The sequence below is a fragment of the Hippopotamus amphibius genome, chromosome 6 (genome assembly GCF_030028045.1).
Source record: "Hippopotamus amphibius kiboko isolate mHipAmp2 chromosome 6, mHipAmp2.hap2, whole genome shotgun sequence".
In the NCBI taxonomy this organism is placed as follows: domain Eukaryota; kingdom Metazoa; phylum Chordata; class Mammalia; order Artiodactyla; family Hippopotamidae; genus Hippopotamus; species Hippopotamus amphibius.
This window is the reverse complement of record NC_080191.1, coordinates 3,411,540-3,421,560: the sequence shown is the minus strand read 5'-3', so window position 1 is coordinate 3,421,560 and position 10,021 is coordinate 3,411,540.

Sequence of the window (10,021 nt, the reverse complement as noted above, 5' to 3'; positions counted from 1 at the left end):
AAGTATGACCCATACACTTTGGGGTGGGGGGTGGGGGGAGGAACAGCAGGTAAAAATAAACAGACAACAGAAACTGCCTGTGAGAACAGCCAGGTGTCAGATTTAATAGAAGATATCAAAGTAGTCATTATAAATATGTTCACAGAACTAAAGGAAACCACGATTAAAGAAGTAAAGGAAGGCATAATGACAATGTCACATCAAACAGACAGTATTAGAAAAGAGAGAGAAATTTATGAAAAAGAACTGGGTAGAAACTGTGGAGTTGAAAAGTACAATTAAAAATCAACTAGAGGAGGGCTTCCTAGGTAGCACAGTGGTTGAGAATCCACCTGCCAATGCAGGGGAAATGGGTTCGATCCCTGCTCCAAGAAGATCCCACATGTTGTGAAGCAACTAAGCCCATGTGCCACAACTATTGAGCCTGCGCTTTAGAGCCCATGAGCTACAACTACTGAGCCCATGTGCTGCAACTACTGAAGCCCACACACCTAGAGCCTGTGCTCCGCAACAAGAGAAGCCACAGCAATGAGGAGCCCGCACACCACAACGAAGAGTAGCCCCCAGTCACCACAACTAAAAAGCCCACGCACAGCAAAAAAAAAGACCCAACACAGCCAATAAAATAAATAAATAAATAAATTTATATAAAAAAATCAACTAGAGGAGCTCAACAGTAGATACAAACTGGCAGAAGAAAGAACTAGCAAACCTGAAGACAGTTTCATAGAGCTTATGCAAGCTCAAGCACAGAGAGAAAAAAGAAAAGGAACGATGAACAGAGCTTCGTAGAAAAGTGGGGTATACCATTAAGCAGACCAACATACATATAATGTAAGTACCAGAAAGACAGAGAGAAAAGAGAAGAAAAAATATTCAAATAAATAATGGCCAAAATGTCTCCAATTTACTGAAAAACTATAACCAATAACCTACACTCCTAGGAAGCTCAATGAACTTCAAATCTGACAAACTCAAAAAGACCCACAAATAGACACATCATAGTAAAAATACTGAACTTCCAAGACAGGAGAAAACCTTGAAAAAAGCAAGAGAAAAATGATGTGTGTAAAAGGGAACCCCAAAAGGTTAAAAGCTAACTTCTCCAAAGGAACAATGGAGTCCAGAAGGCAGCCAAATCACACAGTCAAAGTTCTCAGAGGGGAAAAAACCTGTCAACAAAGAACTCTGTATCCAGAAAAAATATACTTCAAAAATAGAGGGGGAATAAAGAATTTTCCCAAAGCTAAAACTGAGATAATGTGTTGCTAGCAGACCTGCTTTATGAGAAACACTAAAGGAATTCTTCAGCCTAAAGACTATAATTCTAATCCACAAGAGTAAAGACCACCAGTAGAAATAATTATAAAAGACACTATAAATGCATATTTTTTCTGATTCTTAACACACTAAAATAGCAACTATATAAAATAATTATATAAAATAATAAATATATATTTTTGGTCCTATAACATAAAAAATGTGACAGAACTATAATGTTATTGCCAATAACAGCACAAAGGAAGTGGGTGGGGGTAAAGCTGTAACTGCGAAGGAAATGATGAGGGATGGTGAAGTCATAATTATAAGAATATATTGTTGGGCTTGTATATAATAAATGTAATATGTATAACAATAATACCATCAAAAGGGGGGAAACGGAATTGACCTATATAGGAGTAACATTTCTACATCACTGGACTTAAGTTAGTATAAATTTGAAGCTGCTTCTAATAAGTTAAGATATATATGATAAGTCTTAGCACAATCACTAAAAAGTAACTCAAAAATATAGTGACCAATTCACACACCCATTAGGTTGGCTATTGTCAAAAAACTAAAGTAAAAAGCAACAACAGCAACAAAAGAAAGTAATAAGTGTTGACAAGGATGTGGAGAAACTGGAACCTTTATTAATGGATGATAGAAATGTAAAATGATGCAGCTACTATGGAAAATGACATGGCAACCTCTGAAAATTTTAAACAGTTCTACATATGTGTTTATACCCAAAAGGAGTGAAAGCAGGGGCTGAAACATACTTGTGCTCTCATATTCCTAGCAGTATTACTCACACCAGCCAAAAGCTGGAAGCAACCCAAGTGCCTGCTGGTGGATGAATGGGTCAACAAATTGTGGCATAGTCATACAATGGGATGTTATTCAGAATGATTAAAGTGGTCACTTTTATGTTATGAATATTTTACCATAATAAAAAAAATGTAACTACAGGGAGAAGATAAAAAGAAAACATTCCAGTCTTACTCAGTCACCATTCCTGCTGAGAGGAGTGAGTACTGTCTCTTATCAACCTTCATAATAATAAGCACCTCAGGGACTTCCCTGGTGGTGCAGTGGTTAAGAATCTGCCTAACAATGCAGGGGACATGGGTTCAATCCCTGGTCCAGGAAGATCCCACGTGCTGAGGAGCAACTAAGCCTGTGTGCCACAACTACTGAGCCCACATGCCACAACTACTGAAGCCCATGTGCCTAGAGTCCATGCCTAGAGCCTGTGCTCTGCAACAAGCCACCACAATGAGAAGCCTGTGCACTGCAACAAAGAGTAGCCCCCACTCTCCGCAACTAGAGAAAGCCCGCATGCAGCAACGAAGACCCAATGCAGCCTATAAATAAATAAATACATAAATTAATTAAAAATAAATAAGCACCTCAGAGAATTATTTTATCTCTCAGGCTTGGCTTTGTAAAATTAACCTCACGAAGTGAATCCTTCCATTTCCTTAAACATCACAAATTTCTATTACAAAAAAAAAAAAAAAAATCCCACATTTCCTCAGTACCTAACTAAATATTAAGGTTTCTTTTTTTTCTTTTCCCTCCCAGCTGCACCACATGGCTTGTGGGATCTTAGCTCCCCAATCAAGGATCAAACCTGTGCCCCCTGCAGTGGAAGTGTGGAGTTCTAACCACTGGACTGCCAGGGAATTACTCTTAACTGAATCTTCAGTGCTATGAATGCCTCACCTAAACACCAGGGAGATCATTCAGTAATAATACTCATTGCTCAGGCACCTTTGGTTGAACAGTCGCAGTAAAAAAAGGAGACTGCCTGGCTCTAGCTAGCAATCTCCTCTGTCTCGAATGAAACACTTATTTAAGCCTTAAATTCTAGTCCTTTCCCCAGTGGTATAAAAAATGAAAACTTGAATAAATAATCCTAATAAGGGCTACTACTTAAGGAGAAGGCAGGCAATCTGAACTGGGGCCATATGGAGAGAACACTGCTTACAGTCATAAATGTGAGAAGTGGCCTGATACAGTAGAAAGAGTGAGGGTTTAAAATCAGGAAAAAAAAAAAGAATAAAAAAATCATTAATGAAATTAAGACGCTACCTTAAAAATAGCATGCAATGTCAAAGAAAGCAGTCAAGGACAAATAGAGAAACAAAAGAGACATGAGATATATAGAAAAAAAAGTAAAATGGCAGACTTAAATCCAACTATAACTAACACAACATTGTTAATCAACTATAGTCCAATATAAAATAAAAAAATTTTTAAATCCAACTATATTAATAATAACATTAGATGTAAATGTATTAAACAATCCAATTAAGAGGCAGAGATTGTCAGGCCAGATAAAAAAAACTATCTGTTGTCTACTGAAGACACACTTTAAATTCAACAATACAAATAGGTTTAAAGTAAAAGGATGAAAAAGATATATCAGGCAAATAGCACCCACAGGAAACCTAGAGTGACTAGACTAATACCACACAAAGCAGACTTTAAAACAAACCAAAAAAATGTTACTAGAGATAAATAGAGATATTTCATAATGATAAAAAGGTGAATCCACCAGGAAGATATAGCAATTACAAAGATATACACACCTAACAACATAGCACCAAAACATATGAAGCAAAAACTGGCAGAACTGAAGAGAGAAAAGGACAATTCAACAATAAAAGATAGAGACTTCAATACCCCAATTTCAATAATGGATATAACGAGACAGAAGATCAACAAGGAAACAGAAGACATGAATAACACTATAAACCACCTCAATCTATGGAACACTCCACCTAACAGCAGCAGAACACATTCTTCTCAAGAGCACACAGAACATTCTCCAGGATAGACCATATGCTAGACCACAAAACAAAAAATTTAAAAAGATAAAAATAACAGAAAGTATGTTCTCTGGCCACAATGGAATAAAATTAAAAATCAACAATATGGAGAAATTTGGAAAACTCACAAATAGATGAAAATTAAACAACACTCTTAAACAACAAATGGGTCAAAGGAGAACTAAAAAGGACATCAGAAAATACTTTGAGGTGAATGAAAATGAAGACACAACACATCAAAACTTAGGGGATGCAGCTAAAGCAGTGCTTAGGTGTCAGTGTATAGCTGTAAACACCTATATTAATAGAGCAGAAAGATCGCAAATCAATAACCTACCCTTCCACCTTAAGACTCTGGAAAAGAGCAAACTAAACCTAAAGCAAGCAGAAGAAAGAAAATTATAAAGATTACAATGGAAATTAATGAAACCAAGAACAGAAAAACAATAGAGAAAATCAACAAAGATGAAATGTTTACAACAGCATTATTTACAGTCACCAAAAGGTGAAAACAACCCAAATGTCCATCTGTTGCTGAGTGGAGAGACAAAACGTGGTATATCCATCAAACAGAATAGTATTTGTCCATAAGATGGAGTGAAACACTGACACATGCTACAACATGGGTAAGCCTTGAAAGCATTATGTTGAGATGAAAGAAGCCAGTCACAAAAGACCATATGCTATGCAAACCCATTCCTATGAAAGTCCAGAAAAGGATGACCTATAGAGACAGACAGTAGGTTTGTGGCTGCTTTGGGACGTGGGAGGGTGAGGGGGCCAGGGTTAGGGAGTGAGCGTTAAAGGGCATGCAGTGTGGTTCTGAAGTGATGAAGATGTTCCAGAAGTGACTGTGGTGACGGGCGCACATATCTGTGAATATGCCCCAAGCCATCTAACTGCATGCTTCAAATGGACAAATCGTACCTTGAGAAAGCTTTTTTTTTTTTTTTAAATATCAACTCTCTTAGTTTCTCCCAACATTAGCACATACACAGCATGTCCTTTTCCTTTACCTTTTGCAGGTAACATCATACAGAATATTAGAAAATTAGGAGGAAAAATTAAAACGCCATTCATTACCCAATATTTTGTGTAGACTGGGGACCAAAGAGAAATTAGAAAGTCAGATTTGAATTTAAGTTAACTTTTGCTGCAGGTTACATGATTTATCCTATGCAGTTTTATACCTACTTTTATAAAGATAATGCTTAGAGTTTATCACAATTGGAATGAAATCTCATCTTCTAAGTGCCAGTGGTAAGAATATTTGCCAAGAATACCGTCCCTGGAAGTACTTCACCATCAGATGATCTCTGATGTCAAAACAACATATACATTATGCAGTTTACTAGGTTTCTTGTATCCTTAGGAGAACCTCTAAGGAAAAAGGCACAATTTAATGTTTATATGATTGTTTTCTCTTAGACAGAGGATAAAGCTATCATGCAGATGATCTTATAGACAGCACCAGTGAGAGACAGTGAGACATCTGAAGGGTTCTATGCCGGCCCGTTGGCGGCACTGGCTGGGAAATTGTGGAAAGTATGTTCTCTGGCCACAAAGGAATAAAATATGCAACTTATGTCTGATACTTGCATTCTGTCAGTATTATAATCAGGAGGACAAAGAAAGGGGTCCTATTTGTAACATCAGATTCTTTTGTGCCTCACAGGTAACAGTACCTCAGTTAAATGCCTTGCATATACAGAATAAACAGATCAGTTACAAAGTATGCCACAGCCCTACAGATAGATAGGAGAGATATTTTGTTCAAAAAAATGCCCTGACTTCAGATGCCTGGGCGTGGACTACTGAGGCAAAGCACCCAACGTGGTCTCTGATGACTCCATGCCTTCCACGGATGTGTTTCCTCTGTCCCCTGGGTGTGTGCAGAACTGAAAAACCAACAACAGCATGGGCCACTGGTGCTGTCTTTTGTGCTTTTTCAGGAGGGTTCTGTGAAAGCTGACCACTGGCAGCTCTGTGACAGTCCCAACTAGGATTATGCAGTTTATTTTTATTCCATAAAAATTGTTTTGCTGAATTCCTACCATGTTCTGATACTACAGTAAGTGCTAGGGATACAGAAGTAAATAAGATGGTTTCTGCCATCAGAAAAGTCAGTCTGGAGAGGAGGCAGATGGAAGCAGTTGCAGAATACCAAGAGATGTAAGACCAACGTATATGGGTATCTGGAGGGGAGGATGACCAACATGGAGGATGTCTGTGTTTGGAGTGGGGGTTAGGGAAGACTTCACAGGCTTGAAACGTGAAGAAAGACTGCTTGATAAACTAAGGGAAGAGAAATTCAACATGTGGAGGGACCCTCTCGTGCTACAAAGGAGATGTGCTAGGGGAACCTCGGGTGGTCTGGCCCTGGTGCCACAGACTGGGGTGGAAGAGGGGAGGGCAGGAGGTGGCAGGGCCACACCAGCTATGTTAGAGTATATCCTTCCTTCAAGAGGCAAACAATGTTTGAGCTCTGATGGATAGAGCTACTTCAGGGTTGGGTGAGTTCAGAACAAGCCCTGAGACAGACAGTCTTCACTGTGTGCAATGAAGTACAAAGGAAAATCTCGCAAAGCAGAAAATAGGTTCATTTTTTAAACCTAATTTTCTAAAAACACCCTGCCCTTTCTCTATTTCCTTCTGACAGTGACCACTTTTAACTTATAATGAAGCCAGACCATGTTCCCCGGCTGCTGACGTCAATGGGCGTTTTGCCTGAGTAAGGACCTCAGAGCCGACCCTAAAGGCTTGATTCTAATCTCGGCCACGTGGGCCAGCAGCATGCCTCCACAACCTGGAGAGCAGCAATCACACACTGCGAGGGGACGATGCTGCGGTCTGGGTACACATGCACATGGCAGCCCTGCGAGGAAGTGTTCAGTGACACTTCAGAAACCTACTTGAGTGTCCAGAAGTAGACTGTTAAGATCAACCAACTCGCCGCAAGCAAGCGACAGCACGTGGCACACTTACAAACATGCTAAGCTGGCAAGCATTACACAGTTCAAAGGAGGGAGAAGCGGAACAGGACAAAGGCAGCTGGGCTCTGCGCTGAGTCAGCTGAGCTGGCAGCCGGCCTTTGGCCCGCAAGGTAGCTGGACTTCCCATGTCATCTGCGGGTGAGCCGGCATGTTACAATCATGCACCCTCACTCTCTAATCTGAGAGAGCCAAATGAACACAGGGGCTCTGACACTCCCGTTACACAGATTAAACTCTCAGAACCAGGACTTGCTCTGGGAAAGGTCACAAGCCCAGAATGAGCAGATGAGGAGAACCCACTGCAGCGATCTCTGGGAACCAGAATGCTCTTCAGCTTGCCACGCAACCTGAAACACAACTGAACAAAAACTAAACAGCGTCTCTTAGAGGTAACGTGCGCGTATCTCCCTAACTCAAAAGCAGCTCACCCTGGAAAAGGGAAGATTGTGTTGTGTTGCAAAGGTCAGGTCTTGGAGCTGTTTGTAAACTTGCAAATAACTATTTTTAATAAGACAAAACTGCAGCCACTCCCTACTCTGCAGTCACATTGTCTGACACCTGGTGTGAGTCCAAGCCTCTCAGAAGAAGGGCTGTCGCTCAAGAGTTCTGTGGCTGGGATGTTGGGCTGATGCAACTGTTGCTTTAGCCTCATCCAGGGATGGCAAGTGGGACAAAAACACGGGTGTCGCTTTGCCAGGTGTTCGAGCTGTGAGAGGGTTTCGTGGGCAAAGCCACACAAAGAACACAAAGGTAAGACACACCTGGGTTCCTCTTGCGCTCACTCTTGCTGTTAATTCAGCTTCTCCCTCCGTGAGCTCCACAGGAAGACAAGGCATAGCAGAGACTGTTAGCTCAAGGCTTTCAAAAGTAAGTTCAAAAGTTGTGGCAGACATGAAGCTAAAGGAACATGGAGACTGATCTTATGCTCTCCTCTGAGAACAAAGATTAGAAACATTACACGTGTAAAAGCTCAGAAACTCTGTCCAACTTGCTGGATTACTCCAAAGATCATGCTGTACCTTGCTCGTCACTCTGTAAATCTTGGTCTTGGGCCAAAAGCAATAAAATGTGACCTGCCCTTCTTTGGGACTTCCCGTCTCCCTGTCTCCATCCTACCTCTTCCGCACCTCCTAACCATCACTCCTTCCCAACAGCGGCCGCCCCTCGCCTCAGACCCTCACCAATGGCTATGGGATGGTGTGGGGCTGAGAAGCTGACCAGGGACCAGCCAGCCTGTCTCTCCTTGTGTTCACATCCTTTGAGATTCTCTATGAAGGCATGGAGGTGGCTAGCCCCCCAGCAGTAAGGATGTGACTTCTCAAGTCACAAAGTCAGATCACCAGGAAGAACGGACGGAAGAAGCAGCTACAGGAGTAGCCAAGTCATGGAAAACACAGCTCCCAGCCTTTTCTTTCCCCACACACTTTTCAAGGCTGCTGCACACACACCCAAACATATTCACACATGTTCCTCAAGGAGGGCGTGAACTCAGCTGCAGCAGCCGTGTCACACACAACAATATGTTGTCCCTAACAGAGAAATTCTACACGTGTTTGGGAATGGGCTCGCGCTCTCAGGCTCTGGGCCAGCAAGCGCTGTGGGTGCTGTTGGCTGTGGGCCTTGAACAACACCCACTGCAAGGGGAACAGATGCAGACGACGCCAGCAGCTTCACAGGGACGTGCGTGTGCTCCTTCAAAGGAAGGGAGGGGAGCATGGGGACCGGGAAGGACAGGGAGGAGACACCCAGGAGCACCCGCTTAAATTATGAGCCAACCGGCACCACCACTGCCGACTGTCAAGGGAGGGGGCGTGGCTAAGACAACCTCGAGGAGAGCTGGCGGCAGAAACGCTGGGGATGCAAACTTCCCTGCAGCCGCGGCTTTCTGTGCACAGTGTCTTTTCCAAGAAGAGTTCACACAGAGTTTACATACGATGTCCTATCTGTCACCACTAACGCCCCTCAGAGGCATGTCTGTCCTTACCATCACACCTGCAAATTCACCCACGTACTGACCATTAAGAGGGGGAAAAAAACCAATGAGATTTGATCAACAGCAGAAAGTCCTGATGATGAGGTTTTGTGAACCGGTTTCACGGAACAGGAAATAGCCCTTTTTGTAGATCTGGAGAAGAGTGAGAGATTAAAATAAACACACGAAGAGATGCAAAACCAAACAGATAAAAACATCTTTGCTGTTATACCTTTGATCATCTCATGCTTTTGGTGAAGGGTGAAAAAACCACACTATAGAAAAACATAAATGAATTCCATCATCAATTGACAACAGACCATAAGGAAACATACAATTAGAGCACACATCCGCGATCTCCCCTCTTTCTCCTCACTTCTGTCTCTGCCCTTTAGGTCATCTCCTTTCAGCGGTCACCTCCTTCTCACTGCAGACCCTACTGTCCTCGTAGGACGTCCAGGTGCAAACCTGGATGCTACGCAGCAGGTGGCTTCTCCTGCGCCCACAGCGCGCATTACTCCAGTTCTCAGTGGGCCACCTGCCCGTCAACCACCCAGGTTCCAGGGACCACCCCACAGCACCCAAGACAGTTCCACGAGGACAGGACTCAGGAATTCTTGTAAAGATTTCTAATATAAAACTTTTTAAAGTACAGAGATTGTTTTAGGCTATGTTCCCCATAGCACCTAGCATGGTGCCAAAGGCAGAGCAGTCTTTAAAAAATACTTCTTGGGGTGGAAAGGCAGATTCCTCGAATTCAAGAACTTGTTCAAATAATCTGTTGTTACAGAACCAAGTGACGTGAAATACAACGGACACCAGGTAGGCCTCCAGCTGGAAAATCATTCACACACAGCTTCTGGTTGCCAATCTTTTGATATATAAGATGCTATTACAATTTAGGTACTAGATAATTTTGATAAAAGGTAAACTATGGAGTCTGTTTTTTAAAATGATGA